The sequence below is a fragment of the Leuciscus leuciscus genome (assembly GCF_965113295.1).
Source record: "Leuciscus leuciscus genome assembly, chromosome: 14".
Taxonomy (NCBI): Eukaryota; Metazoa; Chordata; class Actinopteri; order Cypriniformes; family Leuciscidae; genus Leuciscus; species Leuciscus leuciscus.
In genome coordinates this window covers 23,459,140-23,481,024 of record NC_138738.1, presented here as the reverse complement: position 1 = coordinate 23,481,024, position 21,885 = coordinate 23,459,140, and the positions used below count along the sequence as shown (strand labels likewise).

The 21,885-nt window shown below is 36.6% G+C and overlaps 1 protein-coding gene across 5 annotated transcripts in view; it reads left to right on the top strand.

Annotated features, from left to right (window-relative positions):
• Window positions 1-2,735: 2,735 nt before the first annotated feature.
• The window catches only part of rptor (regulatory associated protein of MTOR, complex 1), a 393,572-nt gene continuing 374,422 nt past the window's right edge, over window positions 2,736-21,885 (top strand). For all 5 annotated transcript variants that reach the window (XM_082136702.1, XM_082136700.1, XM_082136701.1 and 2 more), the window contains exon 1: window positions 2,736-3,161. The gene's annotated coding sequence lies outside the window, so the exon portion shown is untranslated. The remainder of the gene's footprint in view (window positions 3,162-21,885) is intronic.

Genomic DNA, 21,885 nt, shown 5'->3' with positions numbered 1-21,885 from the left:
GTCTAAGAGTTTTAAGAGTTTTTCAGGGGAGAATGTAGTTGTTTAAAGCTCAAATCTTTGGTTTATTTATAAAGATAGCGCCTATTTGAAAATTTGATCTGACGTTTTCAGAGTTGTGAGAACCAGGCAATCGGACGCTCGGCGCTCATGTACCCCGCCGAGAACAGCCTTTCCTCGGCTAGTGCTGCTGACGTTTGCTGCTGGCTCGGATATCTCTAGTCTAGTGGTTTAACATGATATATAAATCGTCTTGTGTATATCTAACGGGCAATTTATTTAGTTATTTATTTTATTTGTCTCATTAATCTATCATTTGTTCCCTGGCAAAACGTTAAGCTGAGGGCAAAGTGAAGTTTCATAGCTTTATTTAGTCTATTTAACTTTAACGTTGTAGCCTAGAGAGCTGACTTATGTTTGACTGAATCGTTGGCTTTATTATTGTATAGCTTCTTATACCTTTTAGACTACTTATACTTTTATAATGGCTATTATTGATCATTAAAACTGACATTTAACAAAAAAGGTTATGTCATTTTATTTTATATATTTAAAACATATAAAATATTTTATTATAGCCTACATGTTGCCTACATTCTCTTCACTGTATGTACATATATAATAAAATAAAATGACACAACCCTGTCTCTTTTTGCTAAATGTTAGTTTTAATGATCAATATTATAATGTTTTTTTATTCATCATATTTTTAAAATGAAAACAAAAAGAGTCGGGGTTGTGCTTTATATTTCGTGTTGTTATAAATATGCAGTGAAGATAATCAATTGCGTTGCCGTTGCCTGAACCACATTTGTGTGGCCATTATGTTTAAGATTTTTTTAAATGAAAATGAAAAGAGGCAGAGTGGTGGTTTATAACATATTTTGTTTTTGTAGCCTAGATATACATAAAGAGATAACCGGAGTAGCCAGAGCGAGCTGAGTGACGCTATCAAGTACGCCGCTGTTCCATTTCAGAATTATCGGACTTGCATCCTCCCGTCCTCGGGAGTTCGTTCTCCTGAGTCGAACTTGTCAAGTCCGAACTACCAAGGACTCAAGTCCGAACTTTGCGTACTTGGTATTGAGAAACAGCTTGTCTCTGGCACAAGAACCGGCGCTGATCCGGTGGATATTGGATAACAGACCGATTGATTACACTTGAATTAGGCTACCTGAATGTTTAAATGTTTCATTTTTACTTCTAAAATGTTTGTTAAATGAGTTTAAATGTAGGCAATATTGTATACATGTTAAAAACAGTGTAAAATGTGCTGTATTACTGTACTCATAGACAATAAAGGCCAATGTCATGTAACGTATACTGGTGGTTGTATGGAATAGGCTACTATTTTACACAAATTTAGAGGAAATAAAAAAAGTTAATATTACTCATAAATAAAAACAGTTAATATTACTAATAAATATTGTTTTTTAAATGTTTAAATGTTAAATTATTTCTACTCAATTTTATTTGTTAATGTACCAGATGCAGTTACGATTTACTTGATTTTTTTACTTGCATTTACTCAATTCATACATATTTACTTGATTTCACAGCATGTTAGTTATATGTCGACCCTTTAGAAAGCTTGTTTGAGGTTCACTAATAATGTTATTTAAACCTTCCCGTAGTCTATTAGCAAACACTAAAGTAATTAATTTATAATCAATTGTTAGAAGAGAAATTGGTCTCCAATTTTCTATTAAATGAGGATCTTTATCTGGTTTAGCAATTAACGAAATGATACCTTGTTTCATAGTAGTAGACATTAGTAAACATTAGTAGACATTATGTAGACATTATGTAGACATTATGTATTAGTAGACATTAGTAGACAGTAGTAGACATTATGTATTAGTAATTTCTCCATTACTAATACATTCATTATACATATTATAAAGAGGAGCTTCAATCAGTTCCCAAAAATGTAAATAAAATTCTACAGTTAACCCATGGTGCTTTCCCTTTTTTCATTCCAAGAAGGGCATCTTTAATCTTAGAAGTTGTTATATCGGATTCACATAAGTCATGAAATTCTGTATCAATAATAGGAATATTTTGATGAACTGTTTGAATGAACTCTTCACACTTGTATAGATCAAATTTAGAATTATATAATTCTTTATAAAATGAAAAAAACAAAGTCAGAGATTTTTGGGGGGATCTAAACAATGACTTCCATTGATATTTAATGCTGTTAAAGCATTTCTTTTAAAATTTCTTTTCTCAAGAGCAAAACAATTACTTGTATTTTTTTCACCCTCTCCTTTATCCAGTAAATTTAACTCTTTTTGTCTGCTGATTAAAAAAAAAAAAAACTCTTTACTATGTTTAACAGCAATCTTTTTGACATTATATTTGAAAAATTCCCATTTATTTTTAAATCGATCTCTTAACCCTCCAAAGATATCAATGGCAATTTTTTTTTAACACAGTTATTAAAATACTCATCATTAAGAAGATTATTATTAAATTTCCAGTACCCTCTGAGACTAGAGGTCCCTTTGGTACCTGTGAGCGTTAAAGAAATAAGCTTATGATCAGTTAAAGGGGCATAAATATGAACAATTTCCTTAACATATTGCAAAGCGGATGTAGAAATTAGGAACAAGTCAATTCTAGATTGCAAAGACTTGTTTTTGTTAGACCATGTATATCCTAATCTCCCGGGGTTACTTGGGCTGGTCTTAGGTCTTCCACCCAAGGAGCGGTGACGTATCGTTGACGTCCTCAGATGTAGCCTCGCCCCCGATGTGCGCGGTGTATTCTGGGTCCACCCCAAGATGGCGGCGCCCTTGCGCAAGTGTTGAGAAACAATCTCACCTGGACAAGTCTTATTAAAATTAACCGCAGTTTCACAGTGTTTATCCATCATCGAGGACAACAGAAAGTGCACGGAAAGAGACCCTCGGATTAAGGTATCGAGCTCCTGCCGTGGCTCACGCAGTGTGTGAGGATGATGATGGGCCGCTGCGCCTGACCCAGAACCAAAAGCAGAGCCAACGGAGATCCCCTTGCAAAAACGCCTTGACCCAGCGCCTTCAGATCTTCCATAGGCTGTGGACACTGCCGTTTAAGCTGCTGACGGGAGTGATCTGTGTTATCGTCCGTAGACGCAGCGGATCTCCAGCTCGAGCTTTGGAAAACTCTGCTGACCAGAGGTGCGAGTACAATTCACAAAACCACATAGTTTCTCATAAACAATTAACCATGGTGCAAAAATATCATAGTTGCTATAGAAAAACTATTGTACTTTCTTATTATCCGCCACTTTCATCAATAAAGAAAAGTGACCCCTTTTCTGGACGCTTTATTGTAGAGGACCAATGTTTTCTGTGCTTTTTACAATGTAACTTATAACGGCAGTAATTTTGGTATTTAGGTATCATGGGCGTAGATTACGAGGGGGACGCAGGGGACGTGTCCCCCCCACTTTTTATAAAATGTAAATTCGTCCCCCGCACTTTTTCGTAGGGCAAGTGTGTTCACGACAAGTTGAGGTTTTCGCGGACCAATGTTTATACATCCAGATTTAAAATTCAAAGAGTCGAAATAGTCTATAAACGGTTCTGAGTCTATCTACATACGAGTTTCACGTTTCCATGATAATCAGTCACTCGTGCATCACGACACGCCCATGTTTGCACCCGCGCTGAACAGTGGCGCCTCCAGAAATGTTTCATAGGGGTGGCCATGGGGCCACTTAAAATCTTGGGGTGGCACACCAAAACTATAAACCATAATTTCAGAATTTTTTTCTACTGTTGTAGTAAACCGGCCTGTAGTAAACTTTTAGAAAGACTTAAGGAAACTCCTACTGATATACTATATGATGGTTTATTGTGTTATATTTAATGTTACTAATGATATAATGTGCATAGACTAATAACAGTACAGTTAACATTTTGAGTTGCACAACAATTCTGTTGTATTTTGCAATTATATTTGGCATAAGGTGTACATTTATTGCAAACAAAACAGTTACTGGGGAAAAGCAGATATTGGCAGATACAAATATATTATATTTATATATTAAAGGGGTGGTTCGGGATTTTTGACATCGGACCTCATTTTTAAGTCAGCCTGGTTGTTATTCATCAGTGGAGACATTTTTTTTTTTCACAATTATCCAGTCCTTATATTTGGATAGTTAGCCGATGCTAGGCTAGCGCGAGTCAATGGTATATGTTAGCCAGCCATTAAAAACCGTTTTACCCACTCCACAGTGCACCAAACGCAAATCAATTATAACACTAGACTATCGATGCAAATGTCCGTTGAGAGAATAATGTTAGAAATCAAACTTACCTTTCATCTCAATGATCCCAAAGGAACTAGTTTCTCAGCAGCTGCGGAATTTTTCTTTGCTCCGGTTAGTAATGCGGCAAAAAGTAAACACAGAACAGAAGCGCACTGTAATCAGTGTACCAGCGGCAGGTAAATACACTTGCGTCATGTGTGTACCGGCTCACTCGGTTGCCTAGGTAATCAATATCACTCCGCTGCTGCTGTAGACAAGGCTTATGATTACAGGGAACAAATTATAACTAATGCAATGTGATGAAAGGTAAGTTTGATTTCTAACATTATTCTCTCAATGGACATATACATCGATAGTCTAGTGTTATAATTGATTTGCGTTTGGTGCACTGTGGAGTGGGTCAAACGGTTTTTAATGGCTGGCTAACATATACCATTGACTCGCGCTAGCCTAGCATCGGCTAACTATCCAAATATAAGGACTGGATAATTTTGAAAAAAAAATGTCTCCACTGATGAATAACAACCAGGCTGACTTAAAAATGAGGTCCGATGTCAAAAATCCCGAACCACCCCTTTAATGTCAAGAATTCAGAAGTGTATATATTTATATAGCCTACACTACAAAGAAATAATATACAATTAAATTATGCTTATTTTAAATGTATTGAGCTGGCTAGGTATAAAAAATATAGGCTTTTAATAATCTTTCAGTGCGCAAAACCATGATAATATGAAACGCTTCAAAACAGAGCGCACAAAGCGCGTATGCGCATCGCGGGTGCAGAATGATGTGCTCAAAGCAACACGGAGTCACAGTGTGCAGCGCTGCACAAGTGCGCATTTAAAAGTTCACGGCACAAAGCGAAGAAATGTCGAGCGCACAAATCCTAGTGTCTATCTGTCCAACAGTTTATTCGTTTATTCCTTCGGATGAGACGTTAAACCGAGGTCCTGACTCTCTGTGGTCATTAAAAATCCCAGTATGTCCTTCGAAAAAGAGTAGGGGTGTAACCCCGGCATCCTGGCCAAATTTGCCCCTTGGCCTCTGTCGATCATGGCCTCCTAATCATCCCCATACTGATTGGCTTCATCACTGTCTCCTCTCCACCAGTAAGCTGGTGTGTGGTGAGCGTTCTGGCGCAATATGGCTGCCGTCGCATCATCCAAGTGGATGCTGCACATTGGTGGTGGTTGAGGAGATTCCCCCCTTCTATGTGAAGCGCTTTGAGGTCTCAGAAAAAGCGCTATATAAATGTAACACATTATTATTATTATTATTATTGATAATTTGTTTCACAGTTTTAAATTCCAGTTAGTGTGCGTTTGATGCCGATTCATAGTCCTTGTGATGTGTGTGATCTAAGTCATTTTATGCAAAGCCACAGCCTTTTATCTACATATAATGCATTATAATGTGAATATATCATATTGGAGAGAGTTTTACCGTGCATCCAACCGGAAGAGGCGCGCGCGCTGTTAGAATTTCTGAATGGAGAATGATTGACAGCCACAGAGGAGGGAATACGAGTTTCCGTAAACTTTAATGATGTAAATAGACTTCTGTCCGTCACATTAAGCTATGGAATGACTTCAGATGACTTTGTCACCCAAACTGACGCGGTAGTCTTCTTCGTCTTCTTTCTTAACTTCTTTTGAAATTGTTGACCGACGGGCACGCGCTGAGCTGTTGCTGTCTGAGCGCGCAACAGCGGCATGGACGGAGGGGCGGGGGAGTACTGGCTACTGTGTGCGATCGAAGGTCTAGAGCGGCTTGCCTGCCTGGCTGTGCATTATAGGCCGCTGTCGGTAGCCTAAAAGAGGCCTAGAAATAGGGTTTCGTTCCGACAAACGGGGCACTAATTTTTCTTTTGCTCAATATGTTCAACGTTAAAGGGATAGTTCACTTTGAAATTCATTTTTGGTATGTTTTAGCTTACCTCAAGGGCATCCAAGATGTAGGTGTCTTTTTTTCCGCGGTAGTTTCAATTTTGATATTTTTAGGTCAAACCGTTCTTGTCTGTCAGTCATATAATGCAGGTCTATGGTCACGGTCTCAAAACACAAGCACAGAGTCCAAATTAAAACAATTCCCCGTCGTCCAAATTAAACAATTCCCCATCGTAAGTACACATTGATGGCCTGAGACACGAAACGAGCGGTTTGTGTGAGAAAACGAACAGTATTTATATAGTTTTTAGCTCTTATACGCAGCCACGTCCAAGTGATCTGAGGGCGCTCGCGCATCCTGGTGTGTGACGTGTACGCAGACTGGTGCATAGATATATATACACTAGATGTCGCTTTGTCTACGGCAGTTCATTGGAACGAATGTCTTTAAGGTGACATCTAGTGTATATATCTATGCACCAGTCTGCGTACACGTCAGATCAGATCACTCGGACATGTCTGCGTATAAGAGGTAAAAACAATATAAATACTGTTCGTTTTCTCACACAAACCGCTCGTTTCGTGTCTCAGGCCATCAATGTGTACTTACGATGGGGAATTGTTTAATTTGGACGACGGGGAATTGTTTTAATTTGGACTCTGTGCTTGTGTTTTGAGACCGTGACCATAGACCTGCATTATATGACTGACAGACAAGAACGGGTTGACCTAAAAATATCAAAATTGAAACTACCGCGGAAAAAAAGACACCTACATCTTGGATGCCCTTGAGGTAAGCTAAAACATACCAAAAATGAATTTCAAAGTGAACTATCCCTTTAATAAAAGGTATCCAAGCAAAAAGTTCTCCACGCATTATCCTGCAGTTAATGAGAAATTGTAATTTATTGGCGCACTATATTGACTGCGTATTGAGACATGTAAAACTGTTGAGCTAGATTTTCAACCAATCAGCATCGAAAATGTAAGTAGGTCACAGCCGAAATCAAGCCAATATCACTACGCACATGTAAACATGGAAGAGGACGTAAGCAGCGCATCTTCATCTGATAGTGGCGATCAAGCTCGATTAACACCCGTAAAGTGTATTCTTCATGTCGGAAAAGATGGTGGGAAAGGTCCGCAGCCCTTTACTGAAGTCCGATGGGAAAAAAAAAATCAAGCATAGGAATGGCTCAAAACGTCGGACACTACGGAGCTAACGTTAGCTATTGCTAATCAACATGTTGCCCTCCTGAACAAACCGGTCTCTGATGTCCCAACAACTACGGGTTTCACCCGGCCTGCTATCGGCGTTTTATAGACGCTTGACGTGTGTGTGTGTGTGTGTGTGTGTGTGTGTGTGTGTGTGTGTGTGTGTGTGTGTGTGTGTGTGTGTGTGTGTGTGTGTGTGTGTGTGTGTGTGAGTGAGTGAGTGAGTGTGTGAGAGAGATGGGTAGGTTTAGGGGTCGGGTTAGTGTGTGTGTGTGTGAGAGAGAGAGAGAGAGAGAGAGAGAGAGAGAGAGAGAGAGAGAGAGAGAGAGAGAGAGAGAGAGAGCGCTGTCGGTAGCCTAAAAGAGGCCTAGAAATAGGGTTTTGTCCCACCAAGTGGGGCACTACCTACTTTTTTAACATCAGAAATATATAGAGATTCCTTAGGAAAAAGTTCTCCACACACAACCTTGCATGATGCTAAAGGTGCCCATTAAAAAAAAAAAGGGAGAACATAGGGAATTTTGCACTTTCAAACCTGTTTATCATATAAACCCAAAAATGCCGAATTACCACTTGAAGTACAAAATAAACCAGTATGAAATGTGTGATACCTGAAGTTGCTATCTAGGGACAGTAAACATGATAAGATTATCAAGAAAACCTCTACTGTAGCATTAACATCCCAATTACTTCTCATGTTCCAATTCAAAGGTAATATTTGAGGTAAAATCTGAATAACAAATAGAATTAAGTCAAAATATAATAACAGAGCTGCCAACTCTCACGCATTCACCGTGAGACTCACGCAATTGACACTTTTCACACGCTCTCACGCCACACATCCATTTTCTCACGCACAGAAAAATCGCGAAGCAAAGAGGACACGGAGACCGACAGACTTGACAGAGCAGGTTAGTTATGATATGAAAAAAATCTCAGCTCTCAGATTCTGTTCATTTTATTACGAAATTCAAACAATAAATACCGTTTTGGTGTTTGTAATTGATCCCTAGCGGCATGTGACCCGGTCATCTCTACTAGCTAATAGTAAATAAACACGAATGAACAATGTTGAAAGAAACAGTACAGCTTACCGAAATGTATATTCTTCATACATAATATCGATCAATCAATCAAACAAAGGGGTCAATAAAACAGCTGGAGAACAATTATGTCACATAACATTTACCTCAGGAAAGCCATTTAATGACCATAATATAGGCACGTTAGTTGGCTAGAAAAAGTATTTTGCTAAATATGTGTACTATATTACATATTTATTATATTTGTACTTATATCATTAAATAAAGTTGTTATTATAATAAAAAACGCATTATATTTAATCTGAGTTATTTTTTACCTTAAATAATATTACCTGCTGATAGGGCTGTCTGTATGTAGCCTATGTATTTTTTTTTTCTTGAGAAAAATTAAAGCCTATCTTGTGTACCTAATATTTATTCAAATGAGTCAATATTAAATCAAATCACAAGAATTGAAATCGTGAAATTTGTTTCAAGAAATTTGTAAAAAAGAAAAAAAAAGAAAAAAAAAACCCTAGCTTACCAGAAATTGTACCATATAAACATTGTAACATGTTGTCACTAAACCTAATACAATTCAGTTTAGTTACTAAAATGTTTTGACAATCACAATACACTTATTGTGATGCAAGTTTTTTTTGCAAAAAAAAAAACACTTTTAAAAATAACGCATTTAATGGTGAATTGTTAATTTGCATACACGAGCAGTAACTGCACTACATGTACATATTCACAGGAATGATTATTGTAAACAAGATTTAATTTTGATTTATTTATTTACCTACCCACCTCTCTCTCTCTCTCTCACACACACAAACACACACACACACACACACACACACACACACACACACACACACACACACACACACACACACACACACACTAACCCGACCCCTAAACCTACCCATCACACACAGACATACACACAAGTCAAGCGTCTATAAAACGCCAATAGCAGGCCGGGTGAAACCCGTAGTTGTTGGGACATCAGAGACCGGTTTGTCCAGGAGGGCAACATGTTTATTAGCAATAGCTAACGTTAGCTCCGTAGTGTCCGACGTTTTGAGCCATTCCTATGCTTGATTTTTTTCCCATCGGACTTCAGTAAAGGGCTGCGGACCTTTCCCACCATCTTTTCCGACATGAAGAATACACTTTACGGGTGTTAATCGAGCTTGATCGCCGCTATCAGATGAAGATGCGCTGCTTACGTCCTCTTCCATGTTTACATGTGCGTAGTGATATTGGCTTGATTTCGGCTGTGACCTACTTACATTTTCGATGCTGATTGGTTGAAAATCTAGCTCAACAGTTTTACATGTCTCAATACGCAGTCAATATAGTGCGCCAATAAATTACAATTTCTCATTAACTGCAGGATAATGCGTGGAGAACTTTTTGCTTGGATACCTTTTATTAACGTTGAACATATTGAGCAAAAGAAAAATTAGTGCCCCGTTTGTCGGAACGAAACTGAACGATACAGCTCACGTACAGCGGCCTATTACGCCGCCTTCACACTGGCAGTTGAAATCATCTCCGTAATACGCAATACGCCCCCAGCGGACGTCGTACTACACCGTTGAAAAGCTTCGGAAGCGAGTAGAACAAAAATGGCGGAGAGATTAACGGTTGATTTTGTCAGTGTCAGAATGTACAATTCTGTATGATCTCTCTGATGAGGGTTATAGAGACATTAATCGGAAGGCTGCTGCGTGGAGGAAAGTTCCCAAGGACGTTGATATGTCAGGTCGGCTAAATGTGATATAGTGGTATATAGGGCTTTTAATTGTATTAACTGCCCTAATAACGTTAGAAAATCATGGAAATAAAAAAATGACATGACAACTTATTGTTATAAAATCATTATTTATTTTATTAAAAGTTGAGAATTCAGTTTTGTTTATCAGTACCATAGCAACGCTAACTTCCGCTGGAATTGTCGGATAGGAACCGTCCGTAGCCTTTCGCAAGAGTTCAATTTTTTGAACGCATCCGGATGACCAACGGACACGATTTTTTTCGCACCGCACTCGTTCGGACCCGGTTCGCACCCGGTTCGCACCCATTCGCATGCAGTCTGCGAATCTCCATAGGAAATGAATGACTTCCGGTCGTTTCGTAGCCGTATCGGAGCTGATTTCAACTGCCAGTGTGAAGGCGGCGTTAGGGATGAAATGCATAACTGATGCTACTAAAATTTATACTGGCCAGGGGTGGCGCCATTGGCGCTGAATCCATCATTTTCATCATAGAGGTGGCAACGAGTTCGAAACGGCAAAAACGCTTCACTCCTTTTTCCCGAAAAAGTCAAGCACTGTAAGGCTATGTTCACACTTATCGTCTTTTTTCAAACTGCCAGCGTCTGTTCTACATTATAACCCTATGGAGTAAACCGTTTTTTCAAAAAAGTCCTGAGCGCTTTTTTAGACGCCACCGCTGGCGTCTTTTTCTGCAGCTCAGAGCGTCTTTTTAAGTTGAAAAAAGTTCAACTTTTCTGAAAAGAACGCCCTACGTCAAGCGCGTTTTTGACAGCTGACCAATGACAAGCGAGTAGCGAGACCTGTCGTTTCCATAACAACAAGAACAACTGTCTGTCGTGCACCCACAAACGTCTTTGTGAACCGACATTCTCCTCCCCGGTAACTTCAAAAGCCAACGCAAGAGCCAACTTTCTCTTTCTCTACATTTTTTGCATCACACAGCACTAGGCTACTGTTGCAGCTGTTGTTATAGCAACAAAAGACGCGCTCGGCTGCTATTTGTAACCGAACGCTGCCAGCGTTTTGCAAAAAAAAACGCCGTTGTCAACTTTTTCTTGTCAAAAAAGACGCTAAGTGTGAACATAGCCTTAGTTGTCATGTGGTATCCGAATTGTGTTGCACAATGATGAATAACTCTGCCTATTTCTCGAGTTGAATAATTAACAAGTTTTGTTGGAAAATGAAAATATTCACTACCCGCACAAACGTGCGCTTATTTTCAGTCTTTTTTTATTTCGTAATGTCTTTTATTTTCAGAGATATGTAATCAAAGCCCTTCAAATTAGAATAAAGATGGTGATTGTTAATGCTGAATTTGGATTTTCATGTATTAACAGCTATATCTGGTTGAATCATGCAGCGTTGTAACGTGTAGCCTACATGATGTTTACCATATATAATTCGGTAACACTTTACAATTGTTAGATAAAAAAATCTGTAGACAAACTATAAGTTGTCTTGAAAAAGCCTAACCAGAAAGTTTGAAGTAGTTTTAAAAGCTTGAAGTTTGACACAGCCTACACAAAAAAACAATTTGAAATATGTTAACAATAGCCTATAGTACAATATACAATACTATGCTATGTGCAGTATAAAGTACAGAACATCTTTCTTTCTTTCTTTCGTGGGAACGTGATATGTCGTGGCCACGAGATATTAATTAGTGGGAACGTTATATCAACTCGTGGGAATGCGATGTAAAGTCGTGGACTCGAAATCCTATGTTGAGAGAACGACATATGGTCGTGGCCACGAGTTAAATACGTAAACAACCTGCGTGACCATAGCAACCTAGAATTATCAGAAACGGATAGGCCTATAAGAATATTTATTTTTAAATAAGAAAAAGCTAAAATAATTTTTTAATTAAGAAATGATAATATTAACATAGTCTATTATTTTGCTCGCGATGTTACCTATAGACAGCATTCAAATTAAGTTTATCATCAATAACCTAAATATTTAAAGAATATGCTGTGCACATTTGTATTCATCTTTTAAATCCATTCCCTGAATGTTAATTTTTTTTATTTTATATTTTTATAGGCCTATTATTATTATTATTATTATTATTATTATTATTATTATTATTATTTGTTACATTTTTTATTCATTGTTATGTAGCCTATGTGCTTTATTTTCTCCTTCATTTCCCATATCTTTTACCTTTCTGTATATTATGTTACTTAAAGTATATATTTTATAAATACTGTAAATGCCCAAGCAATAAAGTTGTGACTTTATACCTGTATTTCTTACACAAGTAGCCTATGTGACTATAAATGAGCGGCTGTTTTCATTTGTAGCCCCTCGTGCCGTGACAGCATTCAAATGAAGTTTGTTTAATTTGTTATTATTAATAGGCTATATGTTAATAGATTATTTAAGCTAGGCTACAATAAATATTGTAGGCCTATATAGGAGAGTTCTATTTCATTTATTTGATATAGAATCTTAATCTTTTGTAACATTATAATGTCTTTATTGTAACTTTTGATCAATTTAATGCATCCTTCCTTGCTGAATAAAGTATTGTTTTCTTTCCCCCCCCCCCCCCCCAAAAAAAAAGAAAAATCTTACTGACCCCAAACTTTTGAACGTTGGTGTATTATAGTACTATATTATTATAGAAAAGTTTCTATTTAAGATAAATGCTGTTCTTTTGAGCTTTCTATTCATCAAAGAATCCTGATTTATTTTTATTTTTTTACATAACTGTTTTCAACATTGATGATAATAATAAACGTTTCTTGAGCAGCAAATCAACATATTAGAATGATTTCTGAAGGTTCATGTGACACTGAAGACGGGAGTAATGATGCTGAAAATTCAGCTTTGCATCACAGGAATAAATTACATTTAAAAATATATTCAAATAGAAAACAGTTATTTTAAATCGTCATAATATTTAACAATATTACAGCTTTTTTTGTTGTATTTTTAATCAAATAAATGCAGCCTTGGTGAGCATAAGACACTTCTTTTAAAACATTAAAAATCGTACTGATTTCAAACTTTTGAACGGCAGTTTATATATATATATATATATATATATATTTTTTTTTTCATCTCATCCTTAAGTCTTTTAAATCCATTCACTGGCTATCTTTTTGGTTTATTATATGTATATCATTTTCTGTTTGATCTCATTATCTCAAAATGAATGTTATGTATTATCTAATAGCCTGCAATAGCCAATCAAATAGCTTATGTTTTGTACTGTAAATGCCCGACAGTCATGCCAATAAAACTTTGATTATTTCTGGCGCACAGGAATATACCGGAAGTTCACTTTACGGGAATTTAACACATTTCATTTTATTTAGGTTTATTAGGCATAATAATAATAATAATAATAATAATAATAAAATATATTCAAATGAAGTTGGTTTAATTTGTTATTATTAATAGGCTATATGTTAATAGATTATTTTTATAATCTAGAAATAATTTCTAGAAATAGTCAGAAATAATCAAAGTTTTATTGGCATGACTGTCGGGCATTTACAGTACAAAACATAAGCTATTTGATTGGCTATTGCAGGCTATTAGATAATACATAACATTCATTTTGAGATAATGAGATCAAACAGAAAATGATATACATATAATAAACCAAAAAGATAGCCAGTGAATGGATTTAAAAGACTTAAGGATGAGATGAAAAAAAAAAAAAATATATATATATATAAACTGCCGTTCAAAAGTTTGAAATCAGTACGATTTTTAATGTTTTAAAAGAAGTGTCTTATGCTCACCAAGGCTGCATTTATTTGATTAAAAATACAACAAAAAAAGCTGTAATATTGTTAAATATTATGACGATTTAAAATAACTGTTTTATATATATATATATATATATATATATATATATATATATATATATATATATATATATATATATATTTTTTTTGTTACATACATATAATGTATTTTTTTTTTTGTTACATATATATATATATATATATATATATATATATATATATATATATATATATATATATATATATATATATATATATATATATATATATATAAATATAGCTGCGAGCAGCGATGGAGGGACCAAGCCGGTGACACCGCCACCCCGGTGCCTTTAGTGTAACTAAAGGCACCAGGGTGGCGGTGCCACCGGCTTGGGCCCGCAATCGCTAAAATACAAAAATACATTATATGTGTACATATAATGTATTTTTTTTTTTTTGTTACATATATATATATATATATATATATATATATATGGTGTGCGTCCACGGCGAGGAACGGGCAGAGAAGAGCAAACGTTTTTTAGTTAATTCCTCCTTCCATAGGAATTCATTGAAAACGCTCGCTCTGCACCATTATCCATTACAGTGCGGACGAACATATTTTACTTTCGTTTTTACGTTAGCAATTCAAAAGTCCCCAGCGGTGTCACACGTTGATTAACCGGTGGTAAAATATTCCTCACCGTCACATACGGGCACCTAGTATATTTTATATTTTACATAGATACAATAGGCCTACCTGACTTTGAACACAAGAGGGCAGTATAGCACTATGAATGACATATATTATTTATTTATTATTTTTTTTGGACTAAAAAAACATTCTGGATGTTTTTAAACTTAAACAATTATTAAATTAAAAAAACAGAATAAAATGGGTTTAGATCTGATATTTGTATAATTATATATAGAAATAAATGGAGTATAATTACATTTTTAGAAGATAGGTTTTAGGCGTTTCCTTTTTTGACATTAATCCCTTGCCATAGCAAAACCGTTTGAGATATTTATTATTAACTCTATCATAGGTTTATTATTACACACACACACACACACAGACACAGAGAGAGAGAGAGAGAAAATTCTCCAGAAAATCCACATTCAAACCAAAATATCTGACTTGCTGTTGGTCTGAGCTAATAACTGTAAATTAGAAATTTGTCCGGCTTGATGAGAACAATATACGTACCAAGTTTTGTGATTCTAGGAAAAACTAAGCCCCCATTTTTGACTAAAGGTGGCGCTACTGAGCCATTCCACCACGCCCGTTTCTGAAACTTTGCACATGTCTACTGGATAATAAATGTGATGTGTCTGTCGAGTTTCATGCATTTTCAAGCATGTGAAGAGTCTCAAAAGCATCCGAAAAGAATTTTAAAGTTTGATGCGTTGCCACGGCAACAGTATCTAAGATATCAATAATCCTTTCACAGGTCTACATCTGCCGTGTGTCTACATTATACACATAAAGTTTTAAGCAAATCGGGTAAAAATAAGAGAGAGATTTCAAAGCATTTTGAAAGTGACACACTTCCTGTTGCCAGTTGGTGGCGCTATAACTTTGACTCACAATAGTCACATCCATGTGATCGGCCTCTGACAATGAACACACTGTGGAAGTTTCAGCAAGATTAGTTAATGTATGCTGAAGTTATAAAGCACTTCCTGTTTCTCTTTTCTCGCCATAAATTCGTTTCCTCGCCACGGCCAAACCGTTCGAGATATTTAAAATCCGTCCGCAATTTAGCATCCTCAATGTCTTGACTTTATGCTGACCGAGGTTGGATGCGAATGGATGAATTTCCTAGGAGGAGTATTTTAAATTCCAGAGCGTACGTTTTTCAAACAACGCATAATAGCCGACTTCCTTTTGGGCTGGCGTAAAACTTAAAGCACGAATATTGTTTGGCCCGATAAGATCTATATGTGTACCGAGTTTCATACTAATTCATGCAAGCGTGTTTGATATATGGACCAAGTTTTCGGACCCCGTTCAAGGGGGCATATATATATATATATATATATATATATGTGTGTGTGTGTGTATATAGATATATATGTGTGTGTGTGTATATAGATATATATATATATGTGTGTGTGTGTATATATATATATATATATATATATATATATATGTATATAAAAGACAGAAAATATTACTTGTCTTACCTTATTCTGATTTTATGATACACTCAAAATATTCCACAACAAATCCTTTAAATTTAATGTAAAAATAAAAAACGAAAGTAAGTGTTGGGCTCACGTAACCCTATCATTAGAATCAAAACGTTTCAACAGTTGTGATGTATTTGGATGCTAAACTATTCTTTATTATAGGCTCTGTACTTCACTCGGTTTCCAATATCAACGGAAAAAATCATCCTCTTCACACGCGCAAAAATGTGCTTGGAAAAATCACAGTGGAGCAGTGCTTACTGTTAATGTACGAATTGTACTACTGACTATTTAAACAGAGCAGTGTGTATATGTTAGGTTTACTATTTTATTATATTTTATTAAGGCTATAATGAACAGGCTGCGATGTCAAGTTTAAAATGCTGGAATGTGTGTGTGATTTAACAGTAGACACATAAAAACATAATTGGCACATCATTTTGTTCATACAGGATATCATTCAAACTGCAAAGTATTTACTTATATTTATGTACACTCGCAAGGAAACACAACATGGTGCTTTTGTAAAATAAATTCAAGCAATCCACCCCCCGAAATGGCGTTCATTTTAAAATTAAACTAAAAGCTCTTGGCTAAACAGGCATTCATAACTGTGAGCGCCCACGGCGAGGAACGAGCAGAACAGAGTGAAAGTTTTTTAGTTAATTCCTACTTCCATAGGAATTCATTGAAAATGCTCACTCTACTCAGCACCATTATTCAAGTCTGTGCAGACATCTGTATTTTACTTTAAGTTAGCGATTTAAAAGCCCCCAGCGGTGTCACACGTCGATTAACCGACATCCCTAATATATTTATATATATACAATAGGCCTACCTGAAAGAGAATTTAGCTTGCCCGACCAGAGTAGCCTGATTAGAACTTCAATGACAAAAAATAACTTGGGAATCACAAAAAAACGAGAGATTATTCTAATTTTATTACATTCATTTTAAGTTGCAATCAACAGTTGATAATAAATGTATTACTGATCAATGGTAACAAGGTTGTGCTGCTGAGGCTCGTGCAGCTTCTCCAGGAGAAACGTAAACAAATGAGCGCAGCACACAAAAAAAGACAACATACTGACTATAAAAATTACAAATATGGAGTTTTTATATATTTTATAACCTATGATAGAGTTAAGCAACCTCACTTGACGAGTAGGCTACTGTTTCCTGAATACAATCACGATTGAAACTGTGACATTGATTTCATACAACAGGTTAATAAACAGTTATAATTAAGTCACTTACATTTTAGATGCAATATTGACTGTTTTTGTTCTGTTTCAGCAGCAAAAATAGTTAAACAAAGATCACAGCAGAACCGTTGCGCATCTCACGGCAACTTTTTTTCTCATTACTGAATGATTCAGCATTTTGAATGAATCAGTTGACTCAAAGATTCAATGATCAATCCATAAACATCTGTCTCAATCATGAATGACTCAGTCATTCGAACGAATCATTTGAACGAATTAATCAATGACTCGCTCATTAAGACGGTCGCCGGGCGACACCTAATGGCTGTTTAGTGTTATGTTTAAAAGTATCATTCTTTCCAACGTGTGTGCACCATTATCAATGTCCGTGCGGACGTCCGAATTTTACTTTCACTTTTATATTAGCGATTTAAAAGCACCCGCTCGTGTCACACGTCGATTAACCGATGGGAAAATATCCTCACAGTCATATACCTAATACATTTATATTTAAATACAAAATAGGCCTACCTAGTAAAAAGTTTAATATAATATTTTTATATCCTTTTGGACACAAGAGGGCAGTATAGCCCTATGTTTGCTTTTTTTGTTGAACCAAATAGCACTAAATAGCCTGTTTTTAACTTTTTTTATACTTCTTGAATTGCAAAAACAGAATAAAATGGGTTTAGTTCTAATATTTGTATAATTTTCTATAAAAATAAACGGTGTATAATTACATTTGTAGAAGATATGAAATGTTTTCTGATTCCTTTTTTGACATTACTTTAATCCCTCGCCAAATCAAAACCGTTTGAGATATTCAATATCCGTTCACAATTTAGCATCTTTAATGTATTTTCATCATGTTGAAAAAGTTTGGTGTGAATAAAATAAACCACTTAGCAGGAGTGGGTAAAAATGCAGAGGCTGAATTTGCAAATAAATCCACATTCAAACCAAAATATCTGACTTCCTTTTGGTCAGAACTAATGACTGCAAATTAGAAAGTTGTCCTGCTCGATGAGACCAATATACGTACTGATTTTTGTAATTGTGGGTAAAACTAACCCCTCACTTTTGTCAAAAACATTTTGAAAGTGACACACTTTCTGCTACCAGTTGGTGGCGCTATAACTTTGACTCACAATAGTTACAACCATCTGATCAGCCCCTTACCACGAACACACTGCTGAAGTTTCATCAAGATCAGTTAATGTATGCAGAAGTTATACCACTTCGTGTTTCTCTTTTCTCGCCATAAATTCGTTTCCACGCTACGGCCAAACCGTTCGAGATATCAAAAATCCGTCTGCAATTTAGAATCCTCAATGTCTTGACTTCATGCACACCAAGTTTGGTGGGGATTGGATGAATTCTCTAGGAGGAGTACTTCGCATTCCACAGCAAGCGTTTTCCAAACAACCCATAATAGCCGACTTCCTGTTGGGCTGGCGTAAAACTTGACCGGGGGAAAGTTGTTTGGCCCGATGATATCTATATGTGTACCGAGTTTCATATTAATTCATGCAAGCGTGTTTGATCTATGGACCAAGTTTTGGGACCCCGTTCAAGGGGGCGCTGTTGAGCCCCTGTGCCACGCCCGGGTACCAGCTTCAGCCCGGCCCTGATGGCCGCAGGTTCTGACCTGTGTGCAAAATTTCAAGAGTTTTCGAGCATGTTAAAGGCCCCAAAAATGCCCGAAAGCGCCACCAACTGGCAGCAGGAAGTGTGTCACTTTCAAATTGCTTTTGACAAAAGTGGGGGGGTTAGTTTTACCCACAGTTACACAAATCAGTACGTATATTGGTCTCATCGAGTGGCTTTTTTGGAGAATTTTCTCTCTCTCTGTGTTTTTTAAATAAGTTAGATTTTTTATATATTTTTTTTAAATATTATTTTATGCTTAAACATACCCAGTCACAAAAAAATATTAAAGCTATTCTATGGCTTTATATCACTTTAACACGTTAAAGGGCTCATACTGTAGGCCTACATTTTGGCTAATTATTTCCAATGCTATCACGGATCATAACCTCATCGTCTAGAAACTGCCACCTAGAATACATACATAGGACATAAAGACATCATAGGGGATTGTGAACATATTTCACCATATTTCAACTTCATCTTCATTACATATATATATATTTTTTTTTTTTTTTTGTGTGTGTGTGACAAGACAGAGAATATTACTTGTCTGATATATATATATATATATTTTTTTTTTTTTACATTATATATATATATATATTTATATATATATACATATATATATATATATATATATATATATATATATATATATATATATATATATATATATATATATATATTTATATAAATATAGCTGCGAGCAGCGATGGAGGGCCCAAGCCGGTGACACCGCAATCGCTGCTCGCAGCTATATTTAGACTTTTTTTTTGTGCCGACGGCCCTCGGTTGGACGGCCGTTCTGGACTTTTCCAGAACGCACAGATTGTCAGTCCGTCCCTGCAACTGAACAAGATAGGCTAATAATAATCTTTGGAAAAACTAGAGAGATACTAGGCCTATCATAAAATGAAAGGCTCCAATACAGAGCGGCACACATCGCTTATGCAAATCCCTGGTGCAGAATGATGTGCTTAAAGCAACATGGACTCTCAGCGCTCAGAGCTCTGCATTGAAAAGTTCAGGGCACAAAGAAAAGAGATATTGTGTGTGCAACTCCTAGTGCATTACTGTATATCTATTCAGAGCCTTATTTCTGCACAGTTTTAAATTCCAGTCACTGTGCACAAGATGCCAAATCATCTCTACTCCAGTGTGATTTAATAAAGACACCTGGTATCAAATATCACATAATTTAAATGGTAATAAACTCTGGCATGATTTTTATACAAATCCACAGACCTTTGTCTACAGATCAAGTATAATAATGCATCATATTGGAGAGATTTACTGTGCTGACTGCTGTAACTGAACACGGCACACTGTTTGAATGTTAAATCAAGAATGACTGACAGCCGCAGCAGAAGAAGAGTTTCCATAAACTTTATTTAATGTAACAACATAAATATTTGTCTCTTCCTCACATTAAGCAGTCAAATGGCTTTGGAAGACGTGGAATATAGCGCATGAAAAATGTTATGGTGCTTTATAATGTGTTTTTTGTCTTTGTGGAGCTTAACAGTAACCATGAGTACGCCTGATACCCGATCCAGCAAAAATCACAGTATGGAAGCTGATACTGAAAATTGGTACCAATTAAGCAAAAGCACTGATGCCCAGGGTGGACAGAAGGATCTGATGGTTAACCGTACCAAAGGCGGCAGATAGATCTAGAAGAATGGGAACTGATTGTTTGGAATCAGCTTTTCACGGAGCTTCAGTGGCTACGTTTACATGCAACCAAATAATCCGTTAGTAATCGGATTGGCGGCTCAATCGGACTGAAAAGCCTTAATTTAAACGCCTTAATCGATCGGATTGAGCTCGATCCGAATTCAATTTCGATCGGATTGAAAGGGGTGGTTTATTCCTTTTCTAATCCGATCGAGAGAACACGTAAACGCTTGATCGGATTGAAAACCGAAACTGAAAGGACTGTGCATTTGCAATGACTTTGAAATAGTGTAATGACGGATGACGCGCGGAACAAGGTGTTCTTCCTGTTAAATATATTGTCATATGAGTGTCCCGTCATTTAACATTTTTTCACTCAGCGCCTGTGAAGTGGAGCAGGACATCGTCCCACCAGTCCTTGTTTCGGATTCTCATCCATAGACGGCATTTTTACAGTGTTATAAATATAAGCAGCATGGCACAATGGTTCATATGCTCATTGTCTCCAAATTATGACCAGAAATGGATAAATGTTAAGTCTGCTGTTTAAAACAAATAAAGAACCAATGTAGGAGAATGGTTATTATGCGCAAACTGCGGGAAACTCTGTATATTCGTGCAGTGTGGCATGTCAAAAAATCTATTCCGATTTGAAGCTTGTAACATATCAACGTGCACAATAACCCGATCCAGAGTCCTGCACGGGTCCATTTTTGGAGACCCGCCCCCGCCCGTACCCGCAAAGTTCAGCACCAGATCCGACCCGTCACCCGTGATAATATCAAAATTAAATCCGCACCCGCCCAGACCCGTTAATATTTGGCCCGTTACCCGACCCGTGCCCGCGATAAACCACAGGTGACGCGTTCATGTAACAACATGTAAGGGTGCGCTGCCAATAACGCACCTAAAAGCTGTCACAAAGAACTTGGAAAAGTAATGATTATTAATAGGCCTATGTCAAATATATCAATGAGACATTTCAATTGTTTATTAATAATCAAGTGTTTTCTGTGTCAAAGATGATGATGCTGACTCGCGATCTTCGCAGTAGTGAACGCGCCAGAGAGAAATGCACATTTCATACGGATTATAAGCAGAGAACAGTCTGTTTTCTTTCGTTTTGAATTGTTTTGTTTAAAAGTACACATTTCATGCTTTCTATTTCTCAGGTCTGTGAGGCAAGCAGCTTATACGTTGAGTTTCGGTTCATTTAAGTTCATCAGTTCACGCGCGG